Below are 19,517 nucleotides of genomic sequence, written 5' to 3' on the forward strand. Positions count from 1 at the left end.
TCTCTGACTACATTACTCACAAGACCTCAGTATACACATTCGGCAGACATATGTTGAATCAGTGTTCTTTGATGTGCCTGCAAAGCAATGCACAACTCTAGATTTCTTTCATATTATTATTAGGTGGGACTTGCACAGCAATAGTCCCGACTTTAGATCTTCGTCATACTTCTTCTTATTATTGTTCTTCACGCTACTCTTACATCATTTAAGCTGGAAACGTCTTTCAAACTTTGTAACGTGTAGACTGTGGATTTGGTTGCTTGCGTACAACGTTTTGATATCTTTTAAATTAATACACTTTTTTTCTTTCTTTTGTCCATCTTCATTCACTGTAATGGGAGTTTTTTCAGCAGTCTAAAGCTCCCCACTTTGCAATCAACTTAGACAACAAGTTGGGGAATATTAAATCTTCCTGTACTTCTCTGCTGTTCAAAGCTGAAATAATAGCATATCATGTCATTGAGCAGCCCAAATGGAGACGTTGCTATGGATACCAGTACATTTCAATGCCAAAAAAGTGCCATAGACTAGAATGGTAAAAAAAACAACGCTGAGATATTTAGACTGACCATACTTAGATTACTTGTCAAAAGATTTTAGAAACTATATATACTTTTTAACTATATAAAATACCATTTTATTTCTCACATTTGTACTTGTATTTATTTGGGATCCCCATTAGCTGCTGCTAAGGCAGTAGCAACTCTTCCTGGGGTCCAAACATATTAAAGCACTTACATATAAAACAAAAGATGAAACAGTACATCATATACTATTACACCACTACACATCTACAATACAAAATGTTTAATACCGCCATACAACAATATCACAACGTGTGTGTATGAATGGGTCTGTACCTTTGTGTGTGTCTCTTCACAGCCCCCATTGTTCCATAAGGTGTATATTTATCTGTTTTTTAAAATCTGATTCTAACTGCTTGTTTTGACCATGACCGTTTACAATCTAGGGTTACTCTAAGCAGTTTAGTCACCTCAATTTCCAGATTATTCATTACGAGATGTAGTTGAGGTTTAGGGTTTAGTGAATGATTACTCCCAAATACAATGCTTTTAGTTTTGGAATTATTTAGGACAAACGTATCCCTTGCTACCCATTCTGGTCTTCCTACTAGGGCACACTGCCTCAGTGCTAACCTTATAACTCTGGTTCATAGGCTCATGATTAAGCATCCAATAGCTGTAGGATCAACAGAGGTATTCAGGGAAATTAGAGGGACATAAATTACGTTACTTACATTGTGTCTTCCAATGCCCCAAGGATAATGTACATTTGATGCAGCATTATGACGACTCATTGTCACAATGGTAGGGATTAACTGAACTGGTCTTGGGTCATTGATAAATCATTGTTTCAACGCTGCCTTGAAATGCGTGGATGGAGTCCAGGAGCCAAGCTGCGCCTAATACAACAGGTGTAGACCTTCCCGAGAAATGCTTACTTACAAGCCCTTAAAACTTCTAATGGCTGAGATCCTGCTAACGGGATTGATATGACAACAGCCAGTGAAAGTGCAGGGCGCCAAATTCAAAACAACAGAAATCCCATAATTAAAATTCCTCAAACATACAAGTATTTCACACCATTTTAAAGATACACTTCTTGTTAATCCCACAACAGTGTCCGATTTCAAATAGGCTTTACGGCGAAAGCACCACAAACGATTGTTAGGTCAGAGCCAAGTCACAGAAAAACACAGCCGTTTCTACAGCCAAAGCGAGGAGTCACAAAAATCAGAAATAGAGATAAAAATGAATCACTAACCTTTGATGATCTTCATCAGATGACACTCATAGGACTTCATGTTACACAATACATGTATGTTTTGTTCGATAAAGTTCATATTTATATAAAGAAATCTCAGTATACATTGGCGCGTTATGTTCAGTAGTTCCAAAAACATTCGGTGATTTTGCAGAGAGCCACATCAATTTACAGAAATACTCATCATAAATGTTGATGAAAATGCAAGTGTTATACATGGAACTTTAGATACACTTCTCCTTAATGCAACCACTGTCAGATTTCAAAAAAGCTTTACGGAAAAAGTTAACCATGCAATAATCTGAGTACGGCGCTCAGAGACCAACACAACCCGAAAAGATATCTGCCATATTGTGCAGTCAACAGAAGTCAGAAATAACATTATGAATATTCACTTACCTTTGATCTTCATCAGAATGCACTCCCAGATATCCCAGTTCCACAATAAATGTTTGTTTTATTCGATAATGTCCGTCATTTATGTCCAAATAGCTCCTTTTGTTAGCGCGTTTGGTAAACAAATCCAAACTCACAAAGCACGTTCACTAGGAGCAGACGAAAAGTCAAAAAGTTCCGTTACAGTCCGTAGAAACATGTCAAATGAAGTATAGAATCAATCTTTAGGATGTTTTTAACATAAATCTTCAGTTATGTTCCAACTAGAGAATTCCTTTGTCTGTAGAAATGCAATGGAACAGAGCTCGCTCTCACGTGAACAAGCATCACCAGCTCGTGGCTCTCTGGCAGACCTCTGACTCATTCTCCTCTCATTCGCCCCCACTTCACAGTAGAAGCATCAAACAAGGTTCTAAAGACTGTTGACATCTTGTGGAAGCCTTAGGAAGTGCAACATGACCAATATCCCACTGTATCTTCAATAGGGAATGAGTTGAAAAACGACCAACCTCAGATTTCGCATTTCCTGGTTGGATTTCTTCTCAGGTTTTTGCCTGCCATTTGAGTTCTGTTATACTCACAGACATCATTCAAACAGTTCTAGAAACTCCAGAGTGTTTTCTATCCAAATATACTAATAATATGCATATATTAGCAACTGGGACTGAGTAGCAGGCAGTTTACTCTGGGCACCTTATTTATCCAAGCTACTCAATACTGCCCCCAGCCATTAGAAGTTAACCAACAATGCAGTTCAAGAAATAGAGTTTACAAAATAAACTAAATTAGAAAATAAAATAAAAATGAACAGAATAAAATAAATAATAACAGTAACGAGGCTATATAAAGGGAGTACTGATACCGAGTCAATGTGCAGGGGTACAGGTTGGGGGCGTTCAATATAAAAAGTTTAGGTGGCCGTTTGATTAACACAACCATTTAAAATGTGCCTAAATTAACATGGGTTTGAATGAGAACTATGGCAATACAGAAATAGCAATTAAAAATGGTCCTGCTCCTTGGACAATTAAGCTACAAGATCAACTTTACAATATTCAGGCTATCAAATTCTTTAACGCTTTTATAAACTGTAACTATCTACATTAGACGTATTCAAGCTAGAGATTCTAAACTACTTTGCTCATGTTCATAAGTACATTTTCTTAAACACTTATCAACTAATAAGTATATATATTTGCATAAATTAGCATAACATGACTTACCAACAGTAACTCTTGAACTGTTCAAGCTAGAGGCACCAAACCAAAAATTCACATATTCAGGCTATCCTAACTTCAAATTCTTAAAAATGTTTATCAACCATCCATCAATTATTGAGTAGGAAGTATCTTCACTGTATAATGCTGAATTGTTGATACATTTCAATGTTAAACAAATTACTTTAAACATTAACACTACAATTAAAATGGCTGCTGTATTTGTGGCTATTTCCAGCAATGCAAAAACTAATGTCAAGGAAAATGAGACCTTGAGCAAGGTTGTGGGACAAAATGTCAAAAAAGGAGACTGTTTTACCTATTTTTATCATGAAAGAGAAATTCTGACAAAGGAGGAGGCCATAGCCAACCCCATTAAGGAGGATAATCTCTACCACAGTCTCATACATGAAACTCATCCAAACCATTTCAAATAGAATCTAACTTTATTTGTTAATGCGCCGAATACAACAAGTGTAGACCTTATCGTGAAATACTTACAATCCCTTGACTCTTCTTTAACTGCACTGTTGGTTAAGAAAATATTTACCAAATAAACTAAAGTAAAAATAACCAAAAAGTAACACCATAACAATAACGGAGCTGTATACAGGGGGTACCAGTACCGAGTCAGTGTGCGGCGGTACAGGTTAGAGGTCATTTGTACATGTAGGTAGGGATGAAGTGACTATGCATAGATAATAAAAAGTGAGTAGCAGCAGTGTACAAAACAAATGGAGGGGGGGGGGGGGTCAATGGAATAGTCCGGTGGCCATTTGATTAGTTGTTCAGCAGTCTTATGGCTTGGGGGTAGAAGCTGTTAAGGAGCCTTTTGGTCCAAGACTTGGTGCTCCGGTACCGCTTGCCGTACGGTAGCAGAGAAAACAGTCTATGACTTGGGTGACTGGAGTGTCTGACAATTTTATGGGCTTTCCTCTGACACCGCCTATTATATATAGTTGAAGTTGGAAGTTTACATACACCTTAGCCAAATACATTTAAACTCAGTTTTTCACAATTCTTGACATTTAACCCAAGTAAAAGTTCACTGTTTTAGGTCAGTTAGAATTACCACTTTATTTTAAGAATGTGAAATGTCAGAATAATAGTAGAGAGACTGATTTCTTTCAGCTTTTATTTCCTTCATCAAAATCTAGTGGGTCAGAAGTTTACATACACTCAATTAGTATTTGGTAGCATTGCCTTTAAATTGTTTAACTTTGGTCAAATGTTTCGGGTAGCCTTCCACAAGCTTCCCTCAATAAGTTGGGTGAATTTTGACCCATTCCTCCTGACAGAGCTGGTGTAACGGAGTCAGGTTTGTAGGCCTCCTTGCTCGCAACTGCCCACAACTGTTTTATGGGATTGAGGTCAGGGCTTTGTGATGGCCACTCCAATACCTTGACTTTGTTGTCCTTAAGCCATTTTGCCACAACTTTGGAAGTATGCTTGGGGTCATTGTCCAGTTGGAAGACCCATTTGCGACCAAGCTTTAACTTCCTGACTGATATCTTGAGATGATGCTTCAATTTATCCACATAATTTCCTGCCTCATGATGCCATCTATTTTGTGAAGTGCACCAGTCCCTCCTGCAGCAAAGCACCCCTACAACATGAAACTGCACCCCCGTGCTTCACGGTTGGGATGGTGTTCTTCGGGTTGCAAGCATCCCCCTTTTTCCTCCAAACATAATGATGGTCATTATGGCCAAACAGTTATATTTTTGTTTCATCAGACCAGAGGACATTTTTCCAAAAAGTATGATCTTTGTCCCCATGTGCAGTTGCAAACCGTAGTCTGGCTTTTTTATGGCGGTTTTGGATCAGTGGTTTCTGCCTTGCTGAGTGGCCTTTCAGGTTATGTCGATATAGGACTCATTTAACTGTGGATATTGATACTTTTGTACCTGTTTCCTCCAGCATCTTCACAAGGTCCTTTGCTGTTGTTCTGGGATTGATTTGCACTTTTTGCACCGAGTACGTTCATCTCTAGGATACAGAATGCGTCTCCTTCCTGAGCGGTATGACGGCTGCGTGGTCCAATGGTGTTTATACTTGCATAGTATTGTTTGTACAGATGAATGTGTTGCCTTCAGGCATTTGGAAATTGCTCCCAAGGATGAACCAGAATTGTGGAGGTCTACAATATTTTTTCTGAGGTCTTGGCTGATTTTAAAAAAAAATCTCATGATGTCAAGCAAAGATGCACAGAGTTTGAAGGTACGCCTTGAAATACATCCACAGGTACACCTCCAATTGACTGAAATTATGTTAATTAGCCTTTCAGAAGCTCTGAAGCTCCAATCTGTTTAAAGACACAGTCAACTTTATATGTAAACTTTTGACCTGCTGGAATTGTGATACAGTGAATTATAAGTGAAATAATCTGTCTGTAAACAATTGTTGGAAAAATGACCTGTCATAGATGACCTAACTGACTTAAAACCTCTTACAGCTACCCCCCTACTTTTTTCAATTTCCGCCTGAAGACATACCCAAATCTAACTGCCTGTAGCTCAGGCCCAGAACCAAGGATATGCTTATTATTGGTTTCATTTGAAAGAAAACACTCTGAAGTTAGTAAATGTGAATTGAATGTAGGAGAATATAACACACTAGATCTGGTTTAGATAATACAATGAAAAAAACATACGTTTTTGATTTTTATTGTATCATCGTCTTTAAAATGAACAAGACAAAACAAACATTCAGATAGTATGATGGGGACAATTTCAGTGAAAAATATAAGAGGGCAACAGTACTTGTGCAAAGTTTCAGAATGATAACTTCCAAAATGAGTTTGCTACATGACATGTATCATGAAGTCACCCAGGTGTCCCACACAAGTAGCCCAAATGTACCCAAGTGGCCAAATTGGTGAAGTTATACATTTTCAATTGAATAACTATATACAAAATACCAAAATGGTATTCTAACACCCCCCCCCCCCCAAATTCTTTTGGGGAGAAAAAACATTAATAAAAAAAATACATTTACAAAATAACACTTTCAATATTTGGAAGACCCTCAGTCCTCTACACAATATTGTGCTGCTGATGCCAGGTGCCATAGCAGTCTCTTTCTGCTGTAAAGCAGAGGGGCACCAAGCATGTGCAGGTGATGGGGGACTTCATTTTGCAAAGAACACAGCGACGCCTCTATGCTTGTGCCCTTTTGGCCCTGAGGCACATCCATGCCTGCAGAAATACATTTGGGCAGATGAACACCACTTGTGGCAGGAGCAGAACGTGGTGCTGTAGCCAGCAAGCTCCTTGATGAGCAGCTCTCTGAAGGCTAGCTGTGAGATGGGGGGGCTTTTCACAGCTCTTAGCCATTTCCTTGTGTAGGATGAATGCATTCACCACAGCAATGTCGATGAAATGATAGAAGAAGGTCTTGTACCATTTCATCGTCTTATGGAGAACATTGTAATAGCCTATCAGCACATCTGACAAGTCCACACCTCCCATGCTCTTAAGGTCCTTTAGTGCAGTTGGAATGGGGACATTTTTTGCGGCCCATGCCCCAGTAGCGCTGAGACAACAGGTGTCCGGCTGGATGAACCAGCTTCAGTGGGGGATGGACACCTTGGCACTGGGGGCTCTCATTTGGAGTCAGTGTCACTGTGAAAGAAAATGTTCAGTTAGAATACTTAGAATAAATATGAGCCCTGTATCAACAGGTAAAATAAACATATATACAGTGCCTTGCGAAAGTATTCGGCCCCCTTGAACTTTGCGACCTTTTGCCACATTTCAGGCTTCAAACATAAAGATATAAAACTGTATTTTTTTGTGAAGAATCAACAACAAGTGGGACACAATCATGAAGTGGAATGACATTTATTGGATATTTCAAACTTTTTTAACAAATATAAAACTGAAAAATTGGGCGTGCAAAATTATTCAGCCCACTTAAGTTAATACTTTGTAGCGCCACCTTTTGCTGCGATTACAGCTGTAAGTCGCTTGGGGTATGTCTCTATCAGTTTTGCACATCGAGAGACTGAATTTTTTTCCCATTCCTCCTTGCAAAACAGCTCGAGCTCAGTGAGGTTGGATGGAGAGCATTTGTGAACAGCAGTTTTCAGTTCTTTCCACAGATTCTCGATTGGATTCAGGTCTGGACTTTGACTTGGCCATTCTAACACCTGGATATGTTTATTTTTGAACCATTCCATTGTAGATTTTGCTTTATGTTTTGGATCATTGTCTTGTTGGAAGACCTCTGTCCCAGTCTCAGGTCTTTTGCAGACTCCATCAGGTTTTCTTCCAGAATGGTCCTGTATTTGGCTCCATCCATCTTCCCATCAATTTTAACCATCTTCCCTGTCCCTGCTGAAGAAAAGCAGGCCCAAACCATGATGCTGCCACCACCATGTTTGACAGTGGGGATGGTGTGTTCAGCTGTGTTGCTTTTACGCCAAACATAACGTTTTGCATTGTTGCCAAAATGTTCAATTTTGGTTTCATCTGACCAGAGCACCTTCTTCCACATGTTTGGTGTGTCTCCCAGGTGGCTTGTGGCAAACTTTAAACGACACTTTTTATGGATATCTTTAAGAAATGGCTTTCTTCTTGCCACTCTTCCATAAAGGCCAGATTTGTGCAATATACGACTGATTGTTGTCCTATGGACAGTCTCCCACCTCAGCTGTAGATCTCTGCAGTTCATCCAGAGTGATCATGGGCCTCTTGGCTGCATCTCTGATCAGTCTTCTCCTTGTATGAGCTGAAAGTTTAGAGGGACGGCCAGGTCTTGGTAGATTTGCAGTGGTCTGATACTCCTTCCATTTCAATATTATCGCTTGCACAGTGCTCCTTGGGATGTTTAAAGCTTGGGAAATTTTTGTTGTATCCAAATCCGGCTTTAAACTTCTTCACAACAGTATCTCGGACCTGCCTGGTGTGTTCCTTGTTCTTCATGATGCTCTCTGCGCTTTTAACGGACCTCTGAGACTATCACAGTGCAGGTGCATTTATACGGAGACTTGATTACACACAGGTGGATTGTATTTATCATCATTAGTCATTTAGGTCAACATTGGATCATTCAGAGATCCTCACTGAACTTCTGGAGAGAGTTTGCTGCACTGAAAGTAAAGGGGCTGAATAATTTTGCACGCCCAATTTTTCAGTTTTTGATTTGTTAAAAAAGTTTGAAATATCCAATAAATGTCATTCCACTTCATGATTGTGTCCCACTTGTTGTTGATTCTTCACAAAAAAATACAGTTTTATATCTTTATGTTTGAGGCCTGAAATGTGGCAAAAGGTCGCAAAGTTCAAGGGGGCCGAATACTTTCGCAAGGCACTGTATATCTTCTCAGTAAGGAAGCAAGGGCAAAGCTTCTGATCAAAGGAATAACAGTCAGAGGAAAACATGTGTTCAATTCAAGTTACAATTCAAGTTACAATTAAAGAACTACCTGAATCAGCAGATGATAGTGTTGTGACTGAGTTTCTGGCTAAAGCTGGATGTAAGGTGGTGGGGAGATTGTTGAGGGAAATGATAAGATACAAGGGTCAACTCACAAACTGCTCCTATGAAGATAGTTTTGTATATGTTGAAGCAGCACCCATCACTCCCATGACATGGTCTGTAAAGATAGGCCCTCACTGGATCAAAGTATTTTATAATGGACAAGGCCCTGCGTGTAGACAGGACTGGCAGACACAATCTCACTCTAGAGGGGGTCAGGAGATGGTAGAGTACAGTCCTACTACACTGGACAACATAAGGTGCATAGAGGAAACTTTTTCACACTGTGCAGGACAACAATCCAGTCCCCATGAGTAGGGCAGACGTATCACGCATCCCAGCTGAAATGACAGAAAGTGAGACAGGTTGAAGAACAGAACTTCTCGGCTCCCGAGGACAATGGTGGAGTAAATTAATAATTTGAGTTGGTATCTGGTGAGTCAGAGTCTACAGCAATGACCTCTCATTCCAAGAAAAAGAAGAAGAAGAAGAAGAAGAGGGAAGATGTTTAAAATGAAGCTGGGAAAGGGGCTACTGAGACCAGTGACAATCATAACCCAAAAACTCTGAGGATAATAAGGGACCCCGAAGGCGGTGCAACTCTCTGGGGAATACAATAGAAGGCAGCCAAACATCAATGCTGGCCTTCATTCAAACAATCCGGAATCAACAAACACCCAAGCAGCCCAGGGTAACACGCTCTCTGGAGTTAGGACACCTGCAGAAAAAATGGCTGGTATGGAGGATGTAATTCTGGGAGTGGCAAAGTCCCCCTAATTAGCTATCCAGACCCGAAATCATTGATGAACGGTGGAACATGCATGATTTGAAATAATCTATATTTGAGTAGCCTATATTGCCTGGTTCAGAGAAGGTGATTATGTGTATGTGAGCATAACCTCTGTCACTAACATGGCTTTTCAAGAGAATGAGCAATCTGCAGATAATCTAATTTTAATGCAAACTCTTGATACGTGTCCCAAACAAAATCCGCCTTCGAGACAGAAACTCAGTTCCCTTAACCCAGCTATTAGAAAACATTGTACTATGAACCTTTTTCAAACCGTTAATCAGGCTAAAATACTCTAGGACCCTCGTTCCAAGCCTAGAGAAATATTAGGAGGTCATCTGAAAATTCATCACATTATTTTGAATCTTGATTTCTTTCTGTTTCTTTGAAACATGGCTGAATAAATCCTCTCCTATTTCTGCCTTTACTGTCCCTGGATATCCCATATTCCGGAGGGAGAGGGCAGAGGGGGTTAGATTCGTTATGTACATTAACAATAACTTTAAATGCAATCGTATCATATGTAAACATGCCAATGACCTTGGATGTATGGGGCTGAATGTCTTCTTCTCCCCTAATGTCTTAAACTGTTATTGGATTATATCGACCACCAACATCTGATATCTAATTTTTTCACCATGTTAATGCCATGCTTAAAGAATGTCATCATAAGAAGGAGCTCATCTTCATGGGCGATTTTCAATTTAAACTGGAAAAACAAAACTTGCAGGAAAAAAATTTAATCACAGAGCATTTCAACCTGAGTCAAATAATACAAGGATCAACCAGAGTAACACAGACATCCCAGACTATAATTGATCTGGTGTTCACCAACAGACCTGATTGAATAACTAAATCCTTTAACTTACTAACTGGCATATCTGAAAATCCCGAAAAGTGATGAAGCTATAAGTCAAATTGACTGGTCTGATCTATTACGCAATGAAGACCCAGAGTCTGGATACACAACATTTCTGTCAGCTATTGACAAAGTGGATACCTCTTTTACCAGGAAATTTCAACGTAAGCCAAGATGGAAAACCTCTCTACCATGGCTCAACAAGGACCTCTGGAGGCAGATCAGAGAACGGGAGTTTTCCTTGAAAAGGCACTGAAGTCTGGTAAGAATGATGACAGATGTATATTTAACATCACTGAGAAGTACGGTGGCATATATATATATTTTTTAAGTCTTCAGTTCTTCCTGATCAATGAAGCAAAAGGAAATGGCAAAGGGATTTGGGAAAATCTCAACAAACTAACAGGGAGAGGAGCTGAAAAGTCCAAAAAGCATCCTGAATTAAAGATGAATGGGATTCTAATTCAAGGCTCCAATTTCATATCCACCACCTTTAACAATGTTTTGTTGACACTGTCAGGGAACTGGCTCAAAGATTTTCAACCAAGACCACAGTTCTCACTCCCATAGATAATAATAAACCAATATTCAGAATTCTTGAAATCTCAGCATTAGCAGTGGACAGTATTATTAGCTTCTTCAGGAGCTCTAGAACAAAATATGTATTTGGTCTAGACACTGTATTCCTGAAGAAATACAAATATTATCTGATTGCCCCTATTGTACATACAGTTAATCTGTCCATCAAATATGGGTTCTTTCTCAATGCTTGGAAGTATGCTGCAGTGATACCCGTTTTAAAATCTGGCAACCCAACACTGGTGGAAAATGACCGACCTATAAGCATTCTTCCAGTGCTATCAAAAGGTAGCTGAAAGATGGGTGGCTGACTGATCACCTCATTCAGGGCAACTCCATACATCAAATGGTTCAGAACTAACCATTCTACACAAACAGCCAATTGCTATTTTCTGGAGTGCAATTAAATCTAAACTGGACATAGGTGGTGAAGTGGGCGCAGTCTTTTTGGATCTTAAAAAGGCCTTTGATAGTGTGAATCATGAGGTCCTTCTATCCAAACTATCCTCCCTTAATGTGTCCACTGAAGCCACTAATTGGATTACAAACCGAAGTCAAAGGGTTCATCTGGGGGACACTCAGTTGGACTCTCTTTACTGAAACATTGGCATCCCACGAGGGTCCAACTTAGGCCCCCTTCGGTTTACCATCTACAGTTGAAGTCAGAAGTTTACATACACCTTTAAACTCAGTTTTTCACAATTTCTGACATTTAATCCAAGTAAGAATACCCTGTTTTAGGTCAGTTAGGATCACCACTTTATTTGAAGAATGTGAAATGTCAGAATAATAGTAGAGAGAATGATTTATTTAAACTTTTCTTTCTTTCATTACATTCCCAGTGGGTCAGAAGTTTACCTGCACTCAATTAGTATTTGGTAGCATTGCCTTTAAATGATTTAACTTGGGTCAAATGTTTTGGGTAGCCTTCCACAAGCTTCCCACAATACGTTGGGTGAATTTTGGCCCATTCCTCCTGACAGAGCTGGTGTAACTGAGACAGGTTTGTAGGCCTCCTTGCTCACACACACTTTTTCAGTTCTGCCCACACATTTTCTATAGGATTGAGGTCAGGGCTTTGTGATGGCAGCTCCAATACCTTGAATTTGTTGTCCTTAAGCCCTTTTGCCACAACTTTGGATGTATGCCTGGGGTCATTGTCCATTTGGAAGACCCATTTTGCGACCAAGCTTTAACTTCCTGACTGATGTCTTGAGATGTTGCTTCAATATATCCACATGATGTCATTTATTTTGTGAAGTGCACCAGTCCCTCCTGCAGCAAAGCACCCCCACAACATGATGCTGCCACCCCCGTGCTTCACGGTTGGGATGGTGTTCTTCAGCTTGCAAGCATCCCCCTTTTTCCTCCAAACATAACAATGGTCATTATGGCCAAACAGTTCTTTTTTTGTTTCAGACCAGAGGACATTTTTCCAAAAAGTCTGATCTTTGTCACCATGTGCAGTTGCAAACCGTATTCTGGCATTTTTATGGCGGTTTTGGAGCAGTGGCCTTCTTCCTTGCTGAGTGGCCTTTCAGGTTATGTCGATATAGGACTCGTTTTACTGTGGATTTAGATACTTTTGTACCTGTTTCCTCCAGCATCTTCACAAGGTCCTTTGCTGTTGTTCTGGGATTGATTTGCACTTTTTGCACCAAGTACGTTCATCTCTAGGATACAGAATGTGTCTCCTTCCTGAGCGGTATGACGGCAGTGTGGTTCCATGGTGTTTATACTTGTGTACTATTGTTTGTACTGATGAACGTGGTACCTTCAGGCATTTGGACATTGCTCCCAAGAATGAACCAGACTTGTGGAGGTCTACAATTTTTTTTCTGAGGTCTTGGCTGATTTCTTTTGATTTTCCCATGATGTCAAGCAAAGAGGCACTGTGGTTGAAGGTAGACCATGAAATTCATCCACAGGTAAACCTCCAATTGACTCAAATGATGTCAATTAGCCTATCAGAAGCTTCAAAAGCCATTTTCCAAGCTGTTTAATGGCACAGTCAACTTAGTGTATGTAAACTTCTGAGTCCCTGGAATTGTGATACAGTGAATTATAAGTGTAAACAATTTTTGGAAAAAGTACTTGTCATGCACAAAGTAGATGTCCTAACCAATTTGCCAAAAATATACATCGTTAACAAGAAATTTGTGGAGTGGTTGAAAAATGTTTTAAAGTTTTAATGACTCCAACCTAAGTGTATGTAAACTTCCGACTTGAACTGTACAGTATATACAGCTAACATATACACTATACACATGTACACATGGATTTTGTGTTATAGAAATTTGTTTTTTAGAGTAGTGGCCTGTAGTGAAATGTATTGTAACGCGCTGCCAAAGCAGCAGCTAATGGGGATCCATAATAAATACATAACAAAACTATATACATTTGCTTTAATATTCATAAAATACTTCACCAACTGTAACTCTTTATCCAAAAAAAAGTATTTAAAAAATAGTAAAAATAATTAGACCAATTCCAATTTGGGTTGTTTATGGAGTTGTGAAATTACCTGGGTCCATGTTTTCTACAAAGGATAGGAAACCCCTAACAGAGTTGTGAATTTTCTCTAGCTTGAGATGTTACATAGCTACCTTTTATCCAATGGTTAAAAGTAGGAGGAAACCAATCCTTCCACTTAAATAGTAGAAAACGTCTAGCTAGAAGAGTAGTAAATGCCAGCATGTTGCCCATAGAACTGTTGAGGGGCCTCCCGTGGTGCCACTCTGAATAATTTAATAAAGGCAGAAGGTTCTGTAGGTTTCTCCAGTATCTTAGAAAACCGTTGTTCAGTGAGGAGAACCCTTTTTCAGACCAGATATGAAACACCCGGTCTATTAATGATGGAGAGAATGTATGGTTCTTTAATAATGGGGCAGAAGTTGAAAATTCACTGAGACCAAACGATGGCCTGAACTGTTTCCATATTTTTAGAGAATGTTTCACAATAGGGTTTTTAGTGTATTTGGAAACTAGTAATGCAAGTTTTGAGCAGAGGAAGACTGCCAAGGAAGTGGTGCCGCAGGATGAGATCTCCAACGTCATTCATTTTGGGCCTGTAACATCAGGGATTTCTGTCATCCAATATAGAATGATTCTTATATTAGCTGCCCAGTAATAATATTGGAAGTTTTGGAAGTGCTTGACCTGGGGACGAGATCTCTGTAATACGCTCTTACATATCCAAGGGTTTTTCTTGTTCCAGATAAAAGCAGATATCAGTTTATCTATGGAGATGGAATACATTGAAATAAGTATTACAATTGATGTAATATATTCATTTTAACAGTACTAATTCTTCCACCCAAAGAAAGTAAATCCCAGCGTTCCAGATCCTGTTTCAGGCGGAGGGTTTTCCCTCAAGGGAGGGAAATTGGCTTTGTAGAGATCTTTTGAAATTGTGTGTGACCCAAATTCATAAATATTTACATTTCTGAGTCATCACATGACTAAAATAAGTTTGCATGGCAGAAGGATTAATAGGCATCAATTAACCTTATACCCAAATATTTTACCAAATGTCTTTAGTAGAACCACCCACATAGAGTGAAACTATATGCTCTATGCCCCCTCTTTGAATACCTTTGATAGTGATGTTATTACGTATTGCTATGGCTAAAGGCTCAATTGCGATTGCAAACAACTGAGGGGATAGAAGACATCCCTGTCTTGGTCCACGTTGGAAAATAGGAAGGTCATTATTTGTGCACACTGCAGCCGTAGGTGAAAAGTGAAAGACTTTGAACCAGGACATAAAATTGGGACCGAATCCAAATAGTTTGAGAGTATAAAATAGATAATCCCACTCCTCCCAATCAAACGTCTTCTCTGCATCAAGTGATAACAGTATCTCTGCCAGATGAAGAGGGGTTATAACCTATATTGTAAAGACGTCTAATTTTGAAAAATAGAATGACGATATTTAAGATAATGGAGGGATCGCAATTGAGTAAAGAAATTGGCCTATATGAACCACATTCAAGTTTTTTTTCCCCCTTTTCAGAATAATTGAAATACATGCTTGTCTCACTGTTGAGGGTAAAGAGTTTGAGGAGAATGATTCCTCAAATACGCAAAGCAAGAGAAGAGAGAGTTGATCTGATAATTTATTTGATATATTTTTCCTGGAATTCCATCGGGTCCAGGGGATTTGCCACACTGCATAGATTTAATTGCTAAAACAATCTATTCTACAGAGGAACTGTTTTTCTAATTCAGCAGCTATCTCAGGTTCAACTGTAGGAATAACTAAGTTCTCAAAGAAGGTGTCGAGTAAGGTAGGATTGCCAGCAGATTCTGAAGTGTATAATTGTGAGTAAAAGCTACGAAAGCATGAATTGACCTCTAAATCATCAATACATTTGTTACCCAGCTCGTCAGTTATCTCAGGTATGGTTTGATTTGCGGTTCTCTGACGCAGCTGGTGTATTAAGTTTTTTTGCACTGCAAGTGTGCGACGAAAAGCATTTTCATGCATAAACATTTTCAGTCATCAGCACATGCCATTTACAATTGAAAAACAGTGAGGTCCAAAAGTATTTAGACAGTGACACATTTGTTTGTATCTTGGCTCTGTACTCCAGCAGATTTTAATGATACAATGACTATGAAGTTAAACTGCAGAACTGCAGGCTGTGTCGGTCACTAAATGCTGTTAGCCGGTGATTGTCAAGCTCTCGGTAATTGACCATTAATGAGCATAAACACATTTATCCTCTCCTGGCTTCCACACAACACTTCATCAGTCTCTCATTCACAATTTGATAATGCCTCAAATTTTCCATTGGCATCCCCTTTGTGTGGCCCTAATGCCCCCTAAAAAAAATCCATGGCTTTTGGGGCCAGTGGTCTTTGTGCCCTTGGGCCAAATATAATAATTATAATTCCCTTCTTCCTGAGCGCTGCACCTCTCACTCACAAGACAGATACATCAACTGCGCACGTCCTTACCAATTCCGAGGTGCATATTGAAGATATTGGGAGAAGTCCACATTTACTTTTCGTCAGCCAACAAGATGACTAAGCCTAACGAACAGCAATGTCAATATACTCTCCCCCATAGTACAAAAGTTGACCTATTCTGTGCGAATAAATACAATTCAAATAAATATTCCAAATATAGTTTGGGACAGTTGTGGGATGTGGTAGATCCCAAATTAATTCAACCACTAGCATCAGTACATATTTTTTACGCAATGAGGCTGACGCAACAGATCAGAATGTTTAGCTTAAAATGATGATAAACTATTTGGCTATTTCTACACACACAGCAGTAGGCTATAAGCGTGAATGTTCCATTAGCGGAAAACACCATTATCAAAAGTGACCACAAATGTGATTATTCATTTAATGCGTTTATTATAAATGTGCATTTTTATGGTGAAAATTATCTTCCCCAAACGTGAATGTCACACGCTGCCAGTTAGGCTCTACACCCCTTGTGCTGCGGATTAATGAGGCTTAATTTTAATAAATTATTTGGCCACTTTAGTTGTGATATAAACCTTATCCAAACATATAGGCCTATGGGCTAGGCTACATGATGTGTGCGACTATGATTAGAAAAAGTGCTGGGAATCATTCACAAGTGATAATATATAATTAATAAGTGATAGACTAATATTGTCACTCATCAAACTATTCTTGATTTAATCTTGTCTTTACATATACTAAATAATATGTGTGAAATTTGTTTTGATTTCGAATGGACCATTATCACCTGTGTCTAAATGGGCAGCGGGGGGAAAAAATACATTTCATCTATACACTTAAATAGCGAATGGAGGCTTTTCCCCGTGTCATTTTCATACCAGTCAGGTAGACTATATACTCCTGTTGTAAATATAAGCAATGTGCTTAATATTAGGAACGTTGAGAGATCAATAAAGTAGACCTAGCCTATAGATACAGTGAGGAGAACAAGTATTTGATACACTGCCGATTTTGCAGGTTTTCCTACTTACAAAGCATGTAGAGGTCTGTAATTTTTTATCATAGGTACACTTTGACTGTGAGAGACGGAATATAAAACAAAAATCCAGAAAATCACATGGTATGATTTTTAAGAAATTAATTAGCATTTTATTGCATGACATAAGTATTTGAACACCTACCAACCAGTAAGAATTCCGTCTCTCACAGACTTGTTAGTTTTTCTTTAAGAAGTCCTCCTGTTCTCCACTCATTACCTGTATTAACTGCACCTGTTTGAACTCGTTACCTGTATAAAAGAAACCTGTCCACACACTCAATCAAACAGACTCCAACCTCTCCACAATGGCCAAGACCAGAGAGCTGTGTAAGGACATCAGGGAGAAAATTGTAGACCTGCACAAGGCTGGGATGGGCCACAGGACAATAGGCAAGCAGCTTGGTGAGAAGGCAACAACTGTTGGCGCAATTATTAGAAAATGGAAGAAGTTCAAGATGACGGTCAATCACCCTCGGTCTGGGGCTCCATGCAAGATCTCACCTCGTTGGGCATCAATGATCATGAGGAAGGTGAGGGATCAGCCCAGAACTACACGGCAGGACCTGGTCAATGACCTGAAGAGAGCTGGGACCACAGTCTCAAAGAAAACCATTAGTAACACATTACACCGTCATGGATTAAAATCCTGCAGCGCACGCAAGGTCCCCCTGCTCAAGCCAGCGTATGTCCAGGCCCGTCTGAAGTTTGCCAGTGACCATCTGGATGATTCAGAGGAGGAATGGGAGAAGGTCATGTGGTCTTATGAGACAAAAAATAGAGCTTTTTGGTCTAAACTCCACTCGCCGTGTTTGGAAGAAGAAGAAGGATGAGTACAACCCCAAGAACACCATCTCAACCGTGAAGCATGGAGGTGAAAACATTATTATTTGGGGATGCTTTTCTGCAAAGGGGACAGGACAGCTGCACCGTATTGAGGGGAGGATGGATGGGGCCATATATCGCGAGATCTTGGCCAACAACCTCCTTCCCTCAGTAAGAGCATTGAAGATGAGTCGTGGCTGGGTCTTCCAGCATGACAATGACCCGAAACACACAGCCAGGGCAACTAAGGAGTGGCTCCGTAAGAAGCATCTCAAGGTCCTGGAGTTGCCTAGCCAGTCTCCAGACCTGAACCCAATAGAAAATCTTTGGAGGGAGCTGAAAGTCTGTATTGCCCAGTGACAGCCCCGAAACCTGAAGGATCTGGAGAAGGTCTGAATGGAGGAGTTGGCCAAATCCCTAATGTAGTGTGTGTAAACCTGGTCATGAACTACAGGAAACGTATGATCTCTGTAATTGCAAACAAACATTTCTGTACCAAATATTAAGTTCTGCTTTTCTGATGTATCAAATACTTATGTCATGCAATAAAATGCAAATGAATTGCTTAATAGTCATAAAATGTGATTTTCTGGATTTTTGTTTTAGATTCTGTCTCTCACAGTTGAAGTGTACCAATGATTTAAATTACAGACCTCTACATGCTTTGTGGGTAGGAAAACCTGCAAAATCGGCAGTGTATCAAATACTTGTTCTCCCCACTGTAGCTGATGGGATCCTCCTCTTTTTACTGTAATAGAGGCCATCACTGTTTTCTCACGCAATTCCATAGCCTATAGAAGTGTTAGATTCGATTTTAGATTACATTTTTATTGATGTCAGAGTGATTAGAGGGACAATCGAGTGCTGAGTCAGGCAGTTAGCAAGTTTGGAAGGCTATCAGCTGCATCAGAGCTTGAAGAAGCCTAATTACCGTGACTAGACGGTCACATGGAATTTTTACGACCTTCATGACTCGTGACTCGTGTGGCGTTTAATACGGTCACCATAACAGATCTGGAACCTGCGTTCCTGGCACCAACAATCCTACCACTCTCAAAGTCGCTTAGGTCACTGGTTTAGCCCGTTCAGACGTAAAATAGAATAGTAACTGAATGCCGTGATGCCTGTCTGCCTGCTTTATATACTGCAGACTGTCAGTTTTATCGTGTATTTTCATGCATATCGGGTGAACCGTTTAGAAATCAGAGCAATTTTTGTACATATTTATTGCACCAAAAGTTGCCAGGGGGAAAATTCACTTATGTGTATTAAAGTAGGATAAAGTTTTCTATTTGGTCCCATATTCCTTGCATTTGCAACTAACTTGTTGGACGCCATTTGCCGTTTGTTTTGGTTGTTTCAGATTATTTTGTGCCCTATCGAAATTTATAGTAAATAATGTATTATAAACTGGGTGGTTCGAAGCCTGAATTATGATTGTTTGACAGCGGTGGTATATCAGACTGTATACCCGGGTATGACAAAACATGTATTTTTACTGCTCTAATTACGTTGGTAACCAGTTAATAAGGCACCTCGGGGGGTTTGTGGTATATTTATTTTATTTAACCTTTATTTAACTAGGAAAGTCGGTTAAGAACC

General features: G+C 39.6%; 1 protein-coding gene across 2 annotated transcripts in view; it reads left to right on the forward strand.

The window, feature by feature from the left end:
• The window catches only part of ccdc186 (coiled-coil domain containing 186), a 117,155-nt gene that overhangs the window by 85,506 nt on the left and 12,132 nt on the right, over positions 1-19,517 (forward strand). Inside the window, exon 14 of one of the 2 annotated variants that reach the window (XR_016489282.1) lies at positions 10,685-10,793. The exons of the other annotated variant lie outside the window; for it this stretch is intronic. The gene's annotated coding sequence lies outside the window, so the exon portion shown is untranslated. The remainder of the gene's footprint in view (positions 1-10,684; positions 10,794-19,517) is intronic. 2 annotated transcript variants of the gene reach the window in all.

This window comes from Oncorhynchus mykiss, chromosome 20, assembly GCF_057628025.1.
Source record: "Oncorhynchus mykiss isolate SJ-2025 chromosome 20, ASM5762802v1, whole genome shotgun sequence".
NCBI classification, from domain to species: Eukaryota; Metazoa; Chordata; class Actinopteri; order Salmoniformes; family Salmonidae; genus Oncorhynchus; species Oncorhynchus mykiss.